This window comes from Panthera pardus, unplaced genomic scaffold (genome assembly GCF_024362965.1).
Source record: "Panthera pardus isolate Hobbes unplaced genomic scaffold, ASM2436296v1 HiC_scaffold_16, whole genome shotgun sequence".
Lineage (NCBI taxonomy): Eukaryota > Metazoa > Chordata > Mammalia > Carnivora > Felidae > Panthera > Panthera pardus.
In genome coordinates, this window is record NW_026526721.1 from 156,513,206 (window position 1) to 156,534,892 (window position 21,687).

Consider the following 21,687-nt stretch of genomic DNA (forward strand, 5'->3'; position numbering starts at 1 on the left):
ACATGTTCTGAATACAGTATAAAAATATCACGGCCAAATGTCCATCGATGGATGAATGGAGAAAGATGTGATACACACACACACACACACACACACACACAATGGAGTATTACTCGGCAATAAAAAAGAATGAAATCTTGCCATTGGCAACTACATGGATGGAACTAGAAGGTATTATGCTAAGCAAAATTAGAGAAAGACAAATATCATATGACTTCACTCGTATGAGGACTTTAAGACACAGAACAGATGAACACAAGGGAAGGGAAACAAAAATAATATGAAAACAGGGAGGGGGACAAAACATAAGAGACTCTTAAATATGGAGAACAAACAGAGGGTTACTGGAGGCGTTGTGGGAGGGGGGATGGGCTCAATGGGTAAGGGGCATTAAGGAATCTACTCCTGAAATCATTGTTGCACTATATGCTAACTAACTTGGATGTAAATTTAAAAAATAAAATAAAATAAATAAAAATTTAAAAATATATCACAGGCAGCAATTAATGAATAATCATGAAATCCCCAGAGTAGAATCAATCAGGTTTTTCTGGAAGCCTGGAGAGGGCTTACATTTATCTTTGTGGTTTTTTCAAATACAAGCTGATTAAAATGAGGTATCTTATTTTTCTAATTAAATTACGGTTTAAAAATTATTAATGTGACCTTTGTGAACACAAGCTCTAAGTTATTCCCGGGAAAAATGTGCCTTCTCTAAAATCAAATGTTTCAATAATCATCGACTCACTAGACCATAAGCTCATTTATGGATAACATTCCAACTAGCACTACAATCAAGGAGATGAATAATTGAGAGATAAATACATTTTACCACAAGCAAGTAGTAGTAGATGACCTTTGTTGAAATTATGCAATTTGTATTAATTTTCTTTGACCAAAATTTACAAAAAATTAAGAGAAGCTTTTTTGAGATATGTTCATAGAATGTTAAAAATACCACCAATTGGATATTTATATTACCCATTAAAGCATTTGTCATTTTTACAGGGTTTTTAACTGTCAAAATCAAAACAATTTCATGTATTATTGGATATCCAGTCTGTTCAATGGGATCTGGATAGGATACAGTGACAAATCTCTTTTTGTACCTTAGAATTTCTGACAAATTAAATGCTTATTAAACCTGAATTGTGTGTTTAATTTTTTAACATTTCTTTTTGAGAGAGAGAGAGTGAGAACAGGGGAGGGGCAGAGAGAGAGGGAGACACAGAAACCAAAGCAGGCTCCAGGCTCCGAGCTGTCAGCACAGAGCCCGACGCGGGGCTCAAACTCACGGAACATGAGATCGTGACCTGAGCTGAAGTTGGATGCTTAACCAACAGAGCCACCCAGATGTCCCTTGAATTGTGTAGTTAAAGGATAAAAATGTTTAGCTCACAGGTACCCAGAGAGCAGTTGCTTGGCACATAGTGTGAAACAGTGGTCAAAGACCTGCCTCCCAGGGTGCACTGGGCAGGAGTTGTAGGGCCTCTGCAGGGTGGGGTAGTTTTCTTCACAGGTGCACGCGTGGGTGTGTGCATGCGCGCGTGCGTGAGGGTGGCCGCACGATGGCACCGTCGAGTGAAGGGGTAAGAGAGGTTACTCTCAACAACTATTTTAGGCATCTGCCTATAGGACCTGTTGCCTCTTTAACAAATTACTCCCAGACATAGCAACTTAAAACAGTAAAATATTTATTATCCACCAGTTTCTGAGAGCCAGCAATGTAGGAGTGGCTTAGCTGGGTGGTTCTGGCTCAAGATCCCTCCTGAGGCTGCAGTCAAGATGTCAGCTGGGGCTGCAGTCATCTGAAGGTGTGCCTAGGGCTGAAGGATCTGCCCCCCTAGGTGGCTCTCTCTCGTGGCTGCTGGTAGGACATACCTCAGTTCCTCACACACGGACCTCATCATTGGACTCTGTATCTGTGCTGGTGACGTGGCAGCTGGCTCCCCGAAGAGGACAGGATCAGAGAGAGTAATCAGGAAGTTGTGATGCCCTTTAATAACCTAATCACCATAGTCACACCTCCATTTCTGCATCCTTCTATTTATTAGAAGCAAGTCTCTAAGTCCAGCCCATTGTCAAGGGAGGGGAATTAGGTTCCGTCTTTGGAATGGCAGGGACAAAGAACTTGACATTTTATTTATTTATTTATGTTTAAGTTTATTTATTTGTTTTGAGAGAGACAGAGACGGTGTGAATGGGGGAGGGGGCAGAGTTAGAGGGAGAGAGAGAGAATCCCAAGCAGGCTCCGCGCCATCAGCATAGAGTCCGGGATGGGCCTCGGGCTCTCGAAACTGTGAGATTATGACCTGAGCTGAAACTGAGAGTCAGCCACTTAACCAACTGAGCCACCCAGGTGCCCCTGAACTTGACATTTTAAATCAGCACAGTGCAGCAAGTCCAAGGATCAGAGGATTCAGCCACCTTACCCTCACATTCCAGAGCTTTCTCACATCTGTACCTTTCTGGGTGTTTGTGGTATATTCCCGGCGCTAACGTTTAATACATACATCCTAATGCCACACAGCTAAAATAAGTTGAGGAATCAGTTTGTGATGAAAATGCTGTATAGACAATCCTGTTTTTTTCCAGAAGGTACAATCTAACACGTCAGAACACTGTCAACTATGAGCCTGTTTGGATGGCAGCCCAGTTCATTCTGAGAACTTCTCCGGCATTATTTTGTCATATCAACATAACCAGTTGTTTTTGGAGGCATGTCCTCAGCCTAAACTTGTCCTAAGTTGGGGCCACAGAAGTGTTTGCTGTGCCAAAGAGAGGAGGACACTGAGGAGGCCTGAAAATGACGTTTCTGGACAGTCACTCCAAAATGAACCACTTCACAACGATTTGCTGGAAGAACAAATACTTAAATGCATCAGTCATTAGACGCATTTATATTCAATGGGCTTAAATTTCACAGTACCTCTTAGTAGCGGTGGTGAACTTTGAGGGGATGGGGGGAAACGGTGAGAAGTGTACCCTCAGCTAATTGTGTGGAAAGACTGGACTTGAAGCAGCTCCATTCAGCCTAGTCCACGTTGGTGCTGTTTCCAAGCCAGCGCAAAGCATGGTAAAGAGAAGACACCTGATCAACGCTGACTGCATGAACAAACCAGCTGGCTCGGGGGGAAGCATCACCCCCTGGTCATGGAGAACTTGCCATCCCTGCCTGGCACCGGTTCTTCTCTCTTTCCCCGACCACCGGATCAGCACGTACCCTCTCCCTCCAGGCCTCCGCGCGACAGTTTACACAGAGTGGGTGACTATCCCAGGCGGCAAGAAGAGTCTGGAAGGTCTGCTTCCAAAACTCCCATTCTCTCACCATACAGCAACAGAGTAGATGCACGCACACCCAAATGGTGACTTCTTTCACTTGCAGAATTCTGCCAGACAGGACTCTTTTAAAACCGGCTTTTCCCCGGTCACATTACATTGATAATTAATGTTCATAATAATGACCTTGAAGGTCTGTCAGACGCTGAGGAACCTAATGAATAATTAAGAGAATGAAATGGTTTTCAAGAGGATTTCATGCTTCGTGCGTTTTGTATTCCAAGACTTTTAGATGGTCGCAGTTGATTGTCTAATTCCCCAGTCACACAAGGGAACAAGAGGATTTACTGTGTTTCAATGGTTCTGCCGTGATAAGTTATTTGGGAGTAGATCACCCCAAACCTGAGGCATATTACAACTCGTCGGCCAGCTCTAGCATAGCCATGCGAGCTGCAGCCACAGGGAGGTGTTGGATTGGAACCACTCACAAGCCATTGTTGTCCTTCTAGATTAAAAAAAAAAAAAAAAATTGTTGGAGGGGCACCTGGCTGGCACAGTTAAGCATCCTACTCTTGATCTCGGCTCAGGTCATGATCTCACAGTTCGTGAGTTCAAGCCCCGCATCGGGCTCTGCGCTGATGGAATGAAGCCTGCTTGGGAGTCTGTCCCTCCTTCCTCTCCCGCTTATGCACATGCGTGTGTGTTCTCTCCTCTCTCTCTCTCTCTGTCTCCCTCTCTCTCTCTCTGAAATAAATAAATAAACTTAAAAAAATTTTTGGAATTAAGGATAATTATCAATAAAATCATATACCAAAATACTGTTCTTGTAACTAAGGAACCCTCTGTTGCCCTTATCCATTTTTAACATGTTTAAAGAATCTGGGGGCGCCTGGGTGGCGCAGTCGGTTAAGCAGCTGACTTCAGCTCAGGTCACGATCTCGCGGTCCGTGAGTTCAAGCCCCGCGTCGGGCTCTGGGCTGATGGCTCGGAGCCTGGAGCCTGTTTCCGATTCTGTGTCTCCCTCTCTCTCTGCCCCTCCCCTGTTCATGCTCTGTCTCTCTCTGTCCCAAAAATAAATAAAAAACGTTGAAAAAAAATTAAAAAAAAAAAGAATCTGATACAGGATTGATATAAAAAAAATTAGCTGGAAAAATTAAACTACTCCAGGTGGCCCTTCATATCTCAGTGAAGCCTTACTCTTTTCTCTTACTGCTCCTGATATCTGCAGATACATTGCCCTACTTGGAGAGAATTCAAAATCACAAAAATTTACTGCGGAAAAAAGAAAATCAAGTCCGACCCTCATCTTTGGCCGTTGAAAACAAAGATCCCAAAGGTGATCTGACTTGCCCCAAATTACATAGCAAGTCATCGAGGCCCAGGAAGAACCCACATTTCTCAATTCCTGAGGAAAGATCAGAGCCACATCGAAGCCAGCGGCTACGAATGCGAACGCTCAGCTATCACAGCCAAAGACACCAAAAAAGCACTGGGAAATGGTACTTCAATCAGCGCTTTTGGCCACTAAGACTGAAGCCCCAGGGTGCTTGGGTGGCTCAGTGGGCTAAGTGTCTGACTCCCGATTTCGGCTCAGGTCATGACCTCGCGGTTCGTTGAGTCCGAGCCCTGTGTCTGCCCACTACGTACTGTCAGTGTGGAGCCTGCTTGGGATCCTCTCTCTGTCCCTCTCTCTGCCCCTCTTCGGCTCTCTCTTACTCTCAAGATAAATAAACATTTAAAAAGAAAGATTGAACTCAGGTGTGATCTATTTTAAATATCTCAAATCGAAAGGACTTAAGTACTTTTAAGCAGAAAATTACAGCATGCGTGGTATTTCTCCTCTTTGGAGTCTCTGAGCCTCAGAGACATGCACTTTAGTAATCTGCATCTTTTCAGGCTCTGGTTCATCTTCGGAACGGAGGCCACGACCAGAAGAGAGTGTGGGCAGCTGGAGCTAATTCTGCAGAGCTATGCCAAGTGCGGGAAAAGGGATTACTTGGTGCAATCATTAGATCCTCACACACACAGCTGAAGCATCGAGAATAAACTGTATTCATGCCATTCGATTCCTAAAGATTTCGACATGCATCTCCCAAGAATAAGGACATTCTTCGTGTTGGTGAGAAATGATATTTAGAAACCAAGATCTCCAGGGCCACCTGGGTGGCTCAGTTGGTTAAGCGTCTTTCGCTCAGGTCATGATCTCCCGGTTCGTGGGTTCCAGCCCCGCATCAGGCTCTGCACTGTCAGCTTGGGATCCTCTGTCTCCCTCTCTCTCTCTGCCCCTCTCCTGCTCACATGCTCTCTCTTTCTCTCTCAAAAATAAATAAACCATTAAAAAAAAGAAAGAAACCAAGATCTGGGGGCAAGATGTGTTCACTGACACTAGGGTGTTATTACATCTTGGCCTTTTCAGTGGACAGATCTAGGAAACACATACACTTTTGAAGGTGAGTTCATATGGACATTCTCAATTCAAATTTAAACTTACAGTGTTTTATTTTAACTTCTTTGATTTAATATTTGCTTTGCATCTTTTTTCTTACACTGAAAGTCTTGGTGGGCATAATATTTATTTCCCCCTAATTCAGAGTTATATGTTTTCTCCTAGTTCAGAATTGTCATACTATAACAACAAATTTTTTTAATTTAAATTTTCGTTAGTTAATATACACTGCAATATTGGTTTCAGGAGTAGAATTCAGTGATTCATCACTTACGTTCAACACCTGGTGCTCATCACAAGTGCCCTCCTCAATACCCAGCACCCACCTAGCCCGTCTCCCACCCACCTCCTTCTATCAAGCCTCAGTTTGTTCTGTATCATTAAGAGTCTCTTGCGGTTTGTTTCCTTCCCTTCTCTTCCGCACTTCCAATATGTTCATCCGTTTTGTTTCTTAAATTCCACATATGAGTAAAATCACATGGTATTTGTCTTTCTCTGATTGACTCACTTTGCTTGACATAATACATTCTAGCTCCATCCATGTCATTGCATCTTTTTGATGGCTGAGTAATATTCCATCGTATATATATCTTCTTTGTCCATGCATCAGTCAGTGGACCTTTGGGCTCCTTCCACAGTTTGGCTATTGTTGATAATGCTGCTATAAACATTGGGGTACACGTACCCTTTCAAATCTGTATGTTTGTATCCTTTGGGTAAATACCAAGTGGTGCAATTGCCGGGTTGTAGGGTAGTTCTATTTTTGGTTTCTTGAGGAACCTCCATATTGTTCTCCCGAGTGGCTGCACCAGTTTTCATTCCCACCAACAGTGCAGGAAGCTTTCTCCAAATCCTCACCAACACCTGTTGTTTCTTATGTTATTAATTTTAGCCTTTTTAACAACAAATTTCCGACTGAAGTTTAAGATCTGTTTCTAGTCACCTATCTTTGGATCATATCCCACAAAGGGTGTATAATCAGAGCACTGAAGTGATTCTGTTCTTTGTGTAGCTATGTTGCCACATTGAAAATAAAGTTAGGTTCATTTGTTCCAATTTGTTTTCTGGTTTAGGAATTTATTCTAGTCTTTTTTATTCCAAAAATGTTTAAGTCTATTTATTTTTGAGAGAGGGGGGAGAGAGAGAGAGAGAGAGAGAGAGAGAGAGAGAGAGAGAGAAGAGAGCAAGGCCAGAGAGAGAGAGAGAGAGAGTCCCAAGCAGGCTCCGTGCTGTCAGTGCAGAACTGGATGCAGGTCTCGATCCCACCAACTGTGAGATCGTGACCTGAGCCCAAATCAAGAGTCCAATGATACTTAACCGACTGAGCCACCCAGGTACCCCCATTTTAATTTTTTAAATTCGCAAAACATTTACATGATCCCAAAGTACAAACTGTGTGAACGGGTAACCAAACTCGCTGAAGTTTCACTTCCAACCTTCCCCCTTCCTTCGTCTCTCCACCTCCTAGAGCAAACAGTTTTATTGCTTCTTTTTGAAAATAGAAGCACATATGTAAGTATATTCTTATTCCGCCTTTTATTCTCAAACACAAAGTATACAGTACATGCTCTGTGTACTGCTATGGGCTAAAGCTAAAAATATATTCTGGAAATTATCTCAGTTCATAGACATTTGCCTTCGTATTTTTATGACTGCCTCAGCTCTAATTTGTGTATGGATTGCCGTTTATTTGCCCACTGCCCCATGGGTGAACGTTTAGGTTATTTCTAGTATTTTGCTACTGCAGACAATGTTGTATTGCACAACCTTGTGCAAATTTATGGACGTGTACTTTCAGGATAGCTTCCTAAAAGTGGGGCTGCTGGGTCAAAGGTTAATACGTATGTGATTTTGCTAAACTTTGTCAAATCCCCTTGCATAAGGTCTGTTCTGTTTCGTGCTTTCCTCTCAGTAGAAAATGTCATCAAACTTTTAGATTCAGGAAAGTTTTAATGTGCCTTTCCCTTTTATAAGGGAACATGAGCATCATTTCATACGTGTAAGGGACCACTCACATTTCTTTTTCTCTCTTTTCTCACATTTCTCTCTGTCCATGACTCTTGTCTATACTTCTGTCCAATGGGGGGTTTCTCCATGTTTAAGGGTTCTCTGTATACTTGCCCTCATCTGTGAGATAACTTGCAAATGCTCTCTCCTGGTTTGTCATTTGCCTTTTGACTTGGCTTACTAGGGTGCTTTGTTTTGTTTGTTTTGGTAGTAAATGTTATCAATCTCTTCCCCATTTTGTTCCTGGATTTTGAAAGGCCTTTTTCACTTCCAGGTTATAAAGTAATTCACCGTGGGATACTTCTTTGGTTTCACAGTCGCACTAGGATCTCCGATCCATTTGGAGTTTATTTCAATGTGAGGATTAGATGCGCTTTTAAACTTTTCCAAGGGGCTATTTGTCCCAACATCATTTATCAAAAAGCCTATCTTCTCCTCAGAGAGAAATAGCTTGATTGATTATTTGTCACTGGAACAAACACCTGGGCAGCAATGAGGTCCACAAAAAGACACTTTTACTCTACTGTGGAACAGATCTGCTCCCTCGCTGTTTGGAACAGAGAGGAACAATGCTCACAACAGGCTCTGTCCTACCAATGCCACTGTAAAAAAACCCTCCTAAGCCCTCTTCACTAATGCCCTTTTGCCCTTTGAATAAGCCACGTGTGCCCGGCCAGAGCCTGGCTGATGCCAACAGCATCAGAAATAAATACCAACCTACCAGCAAAAAGGTAGGCAGCGTGGCTCTACTCTAACATCCCCATTTAGAGAGTTTACAGAGTAAGGCCGAAAACAATGCGATCACACCTCAGTTAGAAATCCAGAGGAATATGATCTATCTTGATTATCTTCCTTAGTCACTATGCAAAGCTCTGGTCTAATTTGTGATTCGTTTCACCAATTAAGCCCATCCTCAAACACCTAAGGTTGAACTGCTCCTAGGATGTTAAAGAAAGTGCTCCCTGCCTCTGAAGACAGTTCCACTGAAAGCATTCCTAAATGTTTTGAGACGGTATTCTCTCTGGGGTGGTTGCTTTCAAGTCAGACAGGAGCATGTGCAGGCTTTGGTATGTTTGCCTAAAAACCAAAACCCTACCCCCATTACTTAACAGCCAGGCCCCAAGTGCTACTTCCTGGGTACATTTCTTTACTCTGCTATTTCTGTACTTAATTTCTTCACATTTAAAAAGGCTCCAGCAAAAACTTTTAAGTGTCTCCGACTATTATAAGTTGCTTAGTTGACCAGTGGAAAACTTCCATAGGAAGTCTATTAGTCTACTGCCGAGCCATGTTCCAAGTTTGACTTGGCTGTGTTTCAGTGAATACTGACCTTGGGAATAAACGCTAACTGTCTCACTATGACATGATGTAAAAACAAAAGGTTCCAGGAGTTCTATTTCTCATGTTTGTATGAGGGGCACTTCCTAATCTTTTATTTTGAGCAGAAGTGACAGAGAGGGGGAGAGAGCAAACAGAGAGTGCGCTGCTGCCTGGTGCTCTCCCGCTCTTTCCATACTCTCACTTTACAGCAGGTGTCACTTTGATTCTCAGTTAGACTTTGAGTTAAAGGATTCATATAATACTGTTATGGTAGAAGGGACCTTAGAAGTCATCTAATCCAGCCCCATATTTTACAGGGAGGAAACTGCAGCCCCAAAGGAATGTTGTTCAGAGAGCCATGGTTGTGCCGGTCACAGGTATCCACTTTCTTTACATCTGAAAGGGTAAATAGGTGTTGGTCACCTGTGGGGGTACAAGTCTGGAAGGCAAAGACTATTTGTTATAAAAGGTGGGAAAGAGGGAAAGCATTTTGGCTTCCCAAAGGACAAAATTCTCTTCCACCTTCCAACTGGTGTTGAGGTATCACCACAGGTGTCCTTACCATGGGTGTAAGAATTCTGCCATCAGAACATCATTCTCTCAACTACCGGGTCCAGTCCAGGAGACTGAACTACACAGTATTCAAAGCATTCAACCCCCCCAGTGTCTAATTCCAAACTACTTTTCAGCCATATCCCCTTGGGCTTTGGAAGGAGACAGTCTGAAGAGTTTTGGATGCTGATGCAAAATCACTGACCAGCAGTGTGACGACATGTGTATAGACTTAACTTTTCTGGGTCTGAAAATGAGGATAAAACTAGTTCAGAAATCAGAGGTTTAGAAAGGTATTAGAATATCTTAACACACAAAGGGTGGTAGGTAATACACAAACATTAAAGCTGCCTGAGGTCACTTGCAGCTAACAAGAGACTGACCGAAAAACTTACAAGGAAAAACTGGGGAATGAGATGTCCACGAGGGGTTTTGCAAAGATCCAACACGTTCTTGGGAATATACAGGTCACAGGCACGCACAGGGCAGTGTGCAACTCTCACCTCTCCCCGAGCTTGAGGTTCTATGCAAACAGGAAGTGAAGACTAAGACCAGCATAGAAAATGTCTGCCCTGACACATGCACGAAGGCCCTCACGAAAAGCTGGGAGACTTACTGGATCCAGGAATACAAGGAAATCTGCAATTATTGCTTATTACTAAGCTACTTTGGGAGCAGGTGCTTTGGAAGCCACATATCACAATCCAGATTTTGCAGAATTCGATCAGGAAAGTCATGAAACCGAACAAACAGCAGCAGTGACAACAGTGAACAGCAGGAACTATCGCAAACCCTGGGAAGGGAGAGAAGAATCTGATTTCCAGAGCTCCCGTGTTATTATTACATAAAGTGTCCAGTTTTCAACAAAAAATTATGTCATCCAAACACACACACACACACACACACACACACACACACACACACAGGAAAAACGGTCAATAGAAACTGTGCCTGAGGAAGGTGAGATGTTCAACTTACTAGATAGACTTTAAACCAACTATTATAAATATATTCAAAGAAGTAAAGGAAACTAAAGATGTTTCACCAAATATAAAATATCACTAAAGAAATAGAAATTATAAAAAAGAATCAAATAGAACTTCTGGAGTTGTAAAGTACAACTGAAATGAAAAAATCACCAGATAGACTCAAAATGAGTAAAGATGAACAGAGTGTCAGAGATCTGAGGGAAAATACCAATATTATCTAAATATACATAACTGAAGTCTCAGAAGGAGAGAACAGAAAGGGGCAGAAAGAATATTTTTTAAAATATGGCAAAAACATCACAAATTCGATGAAAACACTAATCTGCACAAAATAATGCAACAAACTTCAATTACAACAAACTCAAAAAGGTTCACATACAGACACATCAACTAAACTGTCAAAAGCCAAAGAGAGAATCTCAAAAACAGCAAGAGAGAAGAAACTCATATACAGGAGGTCTTCAGTAATATTAGCAGTTGACTTCTCATCAGAAACCATGGAAGCCAAAAGGCAGTAGGATAATATATTCAAAATGCTAAAAGAAAGATTATCTACCAATTCTTTTTTCTAAGTTTATTTATTTATTCTGAGAGAGAGAGAGAGAGAGAGAGAGAGAGAGAGAGAATGCAAGTGGGAGAGGGGCAGAGAGAGAAGGCAAGGGAGAATCCCAAGCAGGATCAGCATCGTCGGCGCAGACCCCGACATGGGGCTGGAACTCACAAACCATGGTCATGTCCTGAGCCAAAATCAAGAGTCAGATGCTTAACTGACTGAGCCACCCAGGCGCCCCATCTACCAATTCTATATCCAGCAAAACTACCCTTTAAGGATGAAGGAGAAATTAGGGGTGCCTGCATGGCTTAGTTGGTTAAGCGTCCAACTTCGGCTCAGGTCGTGATGTCACGGTTTGTGAGTTCAAGCCCTGTGTCGGGCTTTGTGCTGACAGCTCAGAGCCTGGAGCCTGCTTCAGATTCTGTGTCTCCCTCTCTCTCTGCTTGTGCCCTGTCTCTCCAAAATGAATAAATGTTAAAAAAAATTTTTTTTTTAAAGAATGAAGGAGAAATTAAGACTTTCCTAGAAAAACAAAAACAGAGAGAATTAACCATTAGCAAACCTACCTTATAAGAAATGTTAAAGAGAACCCTCAGGCTGAAATGAAAAGACACTAAGCAGAAACTTGAATCCATATGAAGAAATAAAGCATACCAGTAAAGGTAAACACATATGTAAACATAAAAGATAATATAAATGTACTTTTGTTTGTAACTCCTTTATTTTCCTATCTGATTTAAAAGACAATTGCCGAAGCACTAATTATAAAGCTGTTGATAGAATTATAATATGTAAGGAAGTAATGTGTTTGACAATAATAGTGCAATGAAGGAAGAGTGAATGGAGCTATTTTGGAGCAAAGTTTTGTATACTATTGAAATCAAGTTAGTATTAATCCATACAAGATAGTTTTAACTTTAGTTTTAATTCCCAGGCAATCTCTAAGAAAAACAGCCCCAAAATACAGTAAAAGAAACAAGGGAATTAAAATGATATACTATAAAATACCTATTTAACACAAAAGGCGGCCATAATGGAGAACAAAAACCATGTCACTTATGCAGGGGACAAACAATGAATAAAGTGGTAGATGCAAATCCTACCTTATCAATAATTGCACCAAGTGCAAATGGAATACACATCCTAATCAAAAGGCATAAACCGGGAGAATGGATACAAAAACAAGACTCAACTAGATTGAAAGATACAAAAGGGGGAAAGTAAAAGGATGCAAAAATACATACTGTGCCAACAATACCCAAAAGAGAGCTGTTGTGGCTATACTAATATCAGGCAAACTGGATTTTAAGCCAAAAGTTGTTACTAGTGAAAAAGAATGAAACTTTATAATGATAAAGGGTTCAATCCCTCAGGAAGATATAATACTTATAAACATATATGTAGTTAACAACAGAACCACGGAATGCAGAATTGAAGGGAAAAATAGAAAATTTAACAATTATAATTGGAGACTTCAATATCTCACTTTCAATGATAAATAGAGTAACGAGGCAGAAGATTAACAAGGAAATAGAAGACTTGAGCAGCGCTACAAATCAATGAGACCGGACAGAAATCTATAGAACACTCCACCCAACGAAAGCTTTCTTCTCAAGTGCACATGAAACATTCCTCAAGGATTATCATATGTCAGGCCATAAAATAAGCCTCAATACATTTAAAAGAATTTAAAACATATGAGTAATGTTTTCTGATAACAAGTAATAAAACTGGAAATCAATAGGGGCACCTGGGGGGCTCAGTCAGTTGAGCGTCCGACTTTGGCTCAGGTCATGATTTCGCAGTTCGTGATTTCGAGCCCCACGTTGGGCTCTGTGCTGACAGCTCAGAGCCTGGAGCCTGCTTCAGATTCTGTGTGTGTGTCTCTCTCTCTGCCCCTTCCCCACTCATGCTCTGTCTCTCTCTGTCTCCCAAAAATGAATAAATGTTAACAAAAATTAAAAAAAAAAAAAACCCTGGGGGGCGCCTGGGTGGCTCAGTCGGTTAAGCGTCCGACTTCAGCTCAGGTCATGATCTCACGGTCCGTGAGTTCGAGCCCCGCGTTGGGCTCTGTGCTGACAGCTCAGAGCCTGGAGCCTGCTTCAGATTCTGTGTCTCCCTCTCTCTCTGACCCTCCCCTGTTCATGCTCTGTCTCTCTCTGTCTCAAAAATAAATAAACGTTAAAAAATTTAAAAAAAAAAAAAACCCTGGAAATCAATAATAAAAGAAAAATTGGTAAATTCTCAAATATGTGGAAAGTAAGCAACTCACTCCTAAATAAACAACAGGCAAAAGAAAAAAATCACAAGAGCAATTAGAAAATAATCTGATTTTAATGAAAATGAAAAAACGAGACAGTAAAATTTATGGAATAAATTTTCCACTTTAATAAAGTAAAAAAATAATAATAATAAAGGCAAACTAAACCAAAAGCAAACAGAATGAAGGAAATAATAAATGTTGGAGAGGAAACAAATAGATAATAGAAAAATAATAGAAACTATAAAAGAAACCAAAAGTTGGCTCTTTGAAAAGATCAGCAAAACTGACAAACCATTACCAAGACTGTACAAGAAAAAAGAAAGACTCAAATTACTCATATCAAGAATAAAAGAGGAGTTATCATTGCTTACCATTCAAAAATAAAAAAGAGAATATGAGAATACTATAAACATTTACATGATGACAAGTTAGATAACTTAGATGAAACGAACGAATTACTAAAAAGACAAAAATTCAAGAAGATATTAAAAAAATTTTACTATACCAATAACAAGAGATTAAATTATTAGTTTTTTTAAATTTCCTTAAAAAAAGCCCAAGCTCAGATGGCTTCACAAGTGAATTTTACCAAGCCTTTAAAGAAGTTTTAATACCAATCCTTTACCCTCCAAAAAATATGAGCAAGAATAACTCAAATATATGCTTACCATGATACCAGAATCAGACAAAAATAATTACAAGAAAACTAGAATGTAAATGTAAAAATCTCCAACAGAATAGTAGTATGCCAAATGCAGTGACACACAAAAAGGAATATGCACCATGAGCAAATGGGATTTACCCCAGGATGAAAAGTTGGTTTAACAAATATAAAGTCAATCAATGTAATATACAATATTAATAGATTAAAGTTAAAACTCACATAATAATCTCAATAGATGCAGGAAAAACACTGGGCAAAAGCCAACACCCTTTTCAAATAAAAACACTTCACAAACTAGGAATACAAAAGGATTTCCTTGACCTGATAAAGAACATCTAAGACCTGATAAAGAACATCTAAGACCTGAGTAGCTCAGTTGGTTGAGTGTCTGACTTCAGCTCAGGTCATGATTTCATGGTTCATGGGTTTGAGTTCCACATCAGGTTTGCTGCTGTCAGCCAGGAGCCTGCTTTGGATCCTCTGTCCGCCTCTCTCTCTGCCCATCCCCCATTAGAGTGCACATGCTCTCTCTCTCTCTCTCTCTCTCTCAAAAATAAATAAACATTAAAAAAAAAAGAACATCTAAGAAACATTCACAGCTAATATCTAATATTACACTCAATGGTGACACACTGAATTATTTCATCCTTAGATCAGGAAAAGACAAGGAAGTCTACTCTTACAATTTTTAGTCAAAATTGTATAGGAAGTTCTTTTTGTTTTTTAAATTTTACTTATTTTTTAGAGAGAGAGTTTGATGCAGGGCTGGAGCTCACGAATCATGAGATCATGACCTGAGCTGAGGTCAGATGCTCAACTGACTGAGCCACCCAGGTGCCCCAAAATTGTATAAAGTTCTAACCAAGGCAATTAGGCAACCAAAAGAAATAAGAGACATCCATATTGAAATTGAGGAAGTAAAAGTATCTATAGTCACAGATAACATGACCTTGTATATTGAAAATCTTGCAAAATCTACAGTAAACCTATTAGGATTATACTAGGGGTGCTTGGGTGGCTCATTTTATTGAGTGTCTGACTTCAGCTCAGGTCATGGTCTCAGTGTTCATGAGTTTGAGCCCATGTAGGGCTTTGCACTGAGAGCACGGAGCTTGCTTCGGATTCTCTGTCTCCCTCTTTCTCTCTGCCCCTCCCCCACTAGGTCTTTTTCACTCTCTCTCTCTCTCTCTTTCTCTCTTTCTCTCTCTCTCAAAAATAAAGAAACATTAAAAAAATTAATACTAGTTAGTAGGATGCAACGTTGCAGGATACAAGACTAATATACAAAAATCAATTGTATTTCTATACTTCGCCAATGAACAATCTGAAAAGGAAAACAAGAAAACAATTTCATAAACAACTTAATTAAAAAACAAAATACTTAAAATTTACTTAATAAAAGAAACTCAGTACTTGAACACTACAAATTACAAAATATCCTTGAAGAAAATTAAAGATCTAAATAAATAGAAACATCTCACTTTTACACTTTACTCCCTAAATTGATCTCAGATTCAAATAATTCCTCTTAAAATTCCAGCTGCTCTTTTCACTTGTATTTGACAAGTGATTCTAAAATTCATATAGAAATGCAATGAACCCTAATGAGTCAAAACTATCTTGAAAAAGAACAAGGTTGGAGGACTCATATTTCCAGATTTCCAAATTTATTACAAAGCTACAGTATTCAAGTCAATGTGGCACTGGCATAAGGATAGACAAGTCAACAGAATAGGCTTGAGAGTTACCCTTACATGCCTTTATTCTTATGGTTAATTGACTTTTGGCAAGGGAGCTAATAAGAAAAGAACAGGTCAATAAATGGTGTACAGACAATTGGATACCTACCTGCAAAAGAATGAAGTTGGATCCCTACCTCATACCATATACAAAAATTAACTAAACATGGGTCAAAGACATAAATGTAAGAGCTAAAAATACAAAGCTTTTAGGATAAAATTTCATGACCTTGGATTTGACAATAGTTTCTTAAATATGACATCAAAATCACAAGCAACCAAGGGAAAAATAGGTAAATTTGTATTTATAAAAATTCAAAACATTTTTGCTGAAAATGATACCATCAATGATACGATCTCAGAAGAAAAGAGAAAATATTTGTGAGTCATTTCTGATAAGAGACTTATATCTAGAATTTTATAAAGAATTCTTGCAACCCAATGTAAAAAGACTAATAACTCAATTAAAAAATAGACAAAAGATTTGAGCAGATATTTCTTCATAGAAGATATACAAATAGCTAACGAGCACATGAAATGATGCTCAACATCATTACTACTTAGGGAAATGCTAATCTCACATCCAGTAGGGTAGCTACAATCAAAAAGGACAGTAACAAGTGTTTTCAAGGATGTAGAGCAATTGGAACCCTCCTACATGGCTGGTAGGAATGTAAAATGTTGTATCTACCTTGGAAAATGTTTTTGTTATTCTTCAAAGTGTCCAATGCAGAGTTACTATGTGACCCAAAAATTCTACTTCTAGGTATATACCCAAGAGGACTGAAAGAATATGTCCACACAAAAATGTGTATGTAAATGTTTGAAGCAACATAATTCATAATAGACAAAAATTAGAAAACAACCCAAATGTCCATCAACTGATAAATGGATAAGTAAAACGTGGTATTTCCATACAGTGGAATATTATTTGGTCATAAAAAGGAATCAAGTATTGATACATGACAAAACATTGATATTCTAAGTTAACGAAGCCAGACACACAAGGTCAAATATTTTGAGATCAAATTTTTGTGGACTATCCAGAGTAGGTACTTCTACAGAGACAGAAAATAGATGAGTAATTGCCTAAAGCTGGCAGGAGGGAGAGATGCTAATGTTGTCTTTGGGGGATGATGAAAATGTTCTGAAATTAGATAGTAGTGATAAACTCACGACACTATGAATATACTAAATGGTATTGAAGTGGACAATTTTAAAGGGTGAACTTTATGGCATGTGGATTATACGTCAATAAATCTACTTTAAAAATTCATTCCCTATATTAAAGGATCCAATGCTGATGTCTGCCTATGAGACTAGTCCCTTGTCCATCCCACTTTGAGTTAATCATGAACCCTGTTTTCTGTTGTACACACACATACCCTTACAAGGACCCTCTAATCCGTATAGATTATCCTCACTTGAAGATAGAGAATTTCACGAGACCAGTGGGGTTCAGAGGTGAGAAAGAAAATGTAGAATTCATCCACTATGATAAAACCTGCATAGGAGGCAGGGAGGTGTTAGGAAGGTCTTCGGTCGGTAAAAGGCTAATTATGGGTACAAGATAAGACAAATAACAGGTAGTTGAAAGAAAACTGCATTGAAAATTAAGGAAAGACATGGAATTACTAAGTAAAACCATCAAGGATATGAAGTCTGGTGTCCTTCTGGAAAAGAAGTAACAGGAAATTAAGCTTAAAAAAACAAGTGGCAGTTACTTTAACTTTTTTAATGTAAATCATAGAGAATCACAGAAAAGAATGCAATCAGAAATTATTTTGCAGAAGTTTAAAAAAACTTCAGTGAAAAGCCTGTCATCAAAGAATTTCTGGGTAGGTATTAGAGCAGAGCTTAGGGAAGAGTACACATGCAAGAATTAAAGTCTTGGATCATTGTTTTCTAAGTTTTAAGCTGTTTTGAGCATTTCCCCACAGCCCTAAATAATTATCTTAAGCCAGCTGTGTTCCGTTTGTGTTAATTCAGCTTCTTTTATTTCCCATTAGACAAATTGTGTACATTAAGTTGTGTATATTAACATTAGTGTAATAAACGAGCAATTTACCATCTCTGAAAGAAGTCAACAGCCTGAAAGGCACTCATGGAAGTATATTTATAACAAACACCTGTGTTAATTTCCTTTCACAAGGAGCACAATAGCGCCCTCCTTGAGGCAGCACCTTTTGATAAAGTGAATAAGAAAGTGCTCATCACATCATTCATTTCTTGTTCTTCTCATGTGCCAGAAAGCATGTGTTCCTTTCAATTAATATTCTGTTCCTTGTACAAAAGTTATTTGGCAGTAAATGTATTTTTGGAGGGCAGTAAATTAGGTGAAATAATGAATGTGAAATTTGGATGAGGTTTAGGGTAAAAACACTATTCATGACACCTTTCAAAAGATTTTATTCTGTAAAAGGGGCAGCCTTGGCAAAGATGATGTAGGCGAGATGATGAATTCCTTGAGAGCAGAGTGTTTCTTTTGTTCAGCTTTGTGCAAACAGGTTTATTGGAGTCTTAACCCATTGAGTTAGAAACATGAAAAACACGTTTTTTTCACTTTTTCTCATCATACTTCATCCATTCCATGTCTAATCTTCCTTGCCTGAGTTTAATAACATCAGGGGCAGATGATATCTTGTTCCAGTCCCTTTTGGTGATTCATACTACTCCAATCCAGTTCAAAACTTAATGTCAGATCTGACTCAAATCACTTCTTCCCTCTCACAGCACAGTCTAGAGCTGGTTGCTGTAAGACTGCTTCATATCTCTCTTCTGGTACTACTCCTCTGGAGTTGAAAGGGAGGCAGGAGGGATGAGGAAGGTGGCATTTCTTAGAAAATAAGCTTTTTTTTTTTTTTTTTTGTTTAAAGAAGATCTTTATTTATGGAAAGACATCCCATGTCTTTGGGTCAGAAGATTTAATATTGTTAAGATAGCAGTATCCCCAAATTGATCTATAGATTCAGTGTAATCTCAGTCAGAATCCCAGCTGCTGGGTTTTTTTTTTTGTTTGTTTTGTTTTTTTTTTTTGCAGAAACTGATAAGCTGATGCTAAAAGGTGTATGGAAATGCAAGGGGTCCATAATAGCCAACAGTCTTGAGAAGGAAGAGCAAAGTTGGAAGGCTCACACTTCCTGATTTCCAAACTTTCTGCAAACATGCAATCATCAGGAGGGTGTGGTACTGACATACAGACAGACATCTAGATTAACAGAACAGAATTGGGAGCCCAGAAATAATCCATTACATTTATACTCAATTGATTTTCAACAAGAATGCCAAGACAATTCAATGGGGAAAGAACAGTCTTTTCAATGAACGGTGCTCAGGCAACTGGAAATGTAATCGTTTCAGGGTGATGAAAACTTTCTATAAGTAGGCAATGGTGATGGTTGTACAACTCCATGAATATACTAAAAACCAATGAATACTACACTTTAAATGGGAGAATTTTCTGGCTTGTGACTTATACCTCAACAAAACTACTTAAGAAGGATTAAATAGTTGGAAAAAATAGTTGGGTATTTATATAATGCAGAGTCAAATAAGGCCTTTCTAAGCATGTTACCAAGGTAAAAAGTATAACAAGAAAGGATTTATATACTTGATTATAAATTACTTTTATAATTTCTCTATAAAAATGCTATTAATAAACTTTGTTTCACCAGACACAGTATTAATAATATCCTTAATATATAGGGCACCTGGGTGCCTCAGTCAGTGAAGCATCTGACTCCTGATCATGATCATGGCCAGATCACGATCTCACAGTTCGTGGGTTTGAGCCCCACATTGGGCTCTGCGCTGACAATGCAGAGCTTGCTTGGGATTCTCTCTTTCCCTCTCTCTCTCTCGGCCCCTCCATTATTCTCTCTCTCTCTCTCTCTCTCTCTCTCTCTCTCTCAAAAAATAAATAAATAAACTTAAAAAAAGATTTAAAAAATAAAATTAAAAAAATTTTTAAATGTATAAAAATGGTTAAAATCAGTAAGAAAATTATCAATACTTTAACAGAAATGCAGATAAAGAAAATGAGCAATTTACAAGATAAGAAATAGAACTGGCCAATAAACACATATAAAAATATTAATATTTACTGCTAGTTCAAGAAATGCTGATTAAAGCACAACAAAATGCCTCTCTCACCCAATGCACTGGTGAAGAGTTTTAAAAAGTATAATACCCATGGCTGGTGAATATATGGCAAACTAGGATTCTCATACCCTTGTGCTGGGAGTATAACTTGGAATAATGGGGTTGAAGGCAATGTGGCAATATAAATCAAACGCTCAGAGACGTTAATATTTTCAGCAATTCCCTTTCTAGAATTACATTCCAAGAAATAATGCAAGAGGTATTCAAAAGACTATGTACAGGGTTATGTGTCCCTGTGAATTTTTGTGAAACACTAGAAACAATCCAAGTGCCTAACAATAAGAGATGAGACCTAGTCATTACAATTGTTTGGGGAGGACACTAGAGTGAACATTGGTACCCAGCATCTGCTCTCTCTTCATTCCTAGAATCCCGTGAAGCCCCACTACTCAGGAAAAGCTGATCTACCAACCCCTCGGACAGAACTTGGCCGAATGCATGATACCTAGGTAATCATGACAATACAGGTCAGTGAGATGCAAAGAACAGTTTACCAGGGTCTTTGGTGCAGCTTCTAGAAGCATCAACTCTTTCCCCGGCCTTTCGCACGTTTGGATAGGAGCCCAGACCTTTGCAGTCATCTCCAACGTCTCTGAAGACGCAGCTGACACCAGGAAAGGGCAGAGAAGAGAGGATTACAGGGAAATGGAGCCGGAGCCACCAGATTCAGTCAGCCCTGAAGCCCCTCTTCTGGGCTTAAAGCTATGACTCTATAACTTTGATTATCGTTTGAGCTGGAATGAGAGGGTTTTTTGGAATTTGCCACCGTAGGTCACACGCGTAGGTTTACTCTGCCTCTTATTCACACCCCAAAGCGGGGGGGGGGGGGGGGGGGGGGTACAAATAACAACTGACTTTCACTTTATTCCTGTCTTTAGAATACTCAGTGTGGGTCTCCTTTCTCCAACCCTGAACAACATCTCAGGCAAGCGCTATAGATTTTTGGTTGGGGATAGAATTCACAGGGTGTGTGGGTTTACCGGGATGAATCTCTAACTGAAAGCTAACATTATCTACATCAGGAAATGTTGGAATGGAGATCGCTTGGGTTGAGGTCTCCAACAAACTACCAGTGCTTCTCAGGAGAGAGCCGACAGTGTCGTGGAAGCCAGGACACCTGGCCAACGTCAGTCAAGTGAGAACTGGTAACACAAATGCTGCCGGCCAGGTGAACACTCTCTACCATTTTCCTTACATTCTTCTGTTCCCCTGCTCTGAGTGTGGAAGAGCCGAAAGATGGACTGGAGAGGACGGATGACCATGCTCACCGAAATCCCGCTGCCAGAACAGGCAGGGACTACTCAGAATGGGTGCCTGCCTTAAGCAACCAGTGCACAGGACTGATGGGAAAAAAACCGGCCTGGCCTCTGACCACTCCCTGGGCGTAGCGCTTGGATTTTTCTTCCTGATGTCTACAAATTCACAAATGGCAGTTTGCTCTAAGCAAAACAATTCAGTGAATTGCAGCCCGAGGCACCAGGGATGATGGATGTTACTTTGGCCACACTGACTTTTATATTTTTTTCAGATTAACTCCATGAGGCACAGTGATCACAGACTCTGTGATGCCTGTTTGAATTAGAAAAATCTTCCAACAATCATTTTCTTTTTACCAGTCAGTATACAGCGATCAGAGACACATTTTTTTTTTAAATCTCATGCAACGATTCCGATAAAAGGAAAGGGCTTTCGGTCTCTACGGGTAACAGTTAAA

General features: G+C 39.7%; 1 protein-coding gene across 1 annotated transcript in view; it reads right to left on the bottom strand.

Moving 5' to 3' along the window:
• Positions 1-21,687, bottom strand: part of ANO10 (anoctamin 10) — a 283,194-nt gene that overhangs the window by 247,862 nt on the left and 13,645 nt on the right. The gene's annotated exons all lie outside the window — the stretch shown is intronic.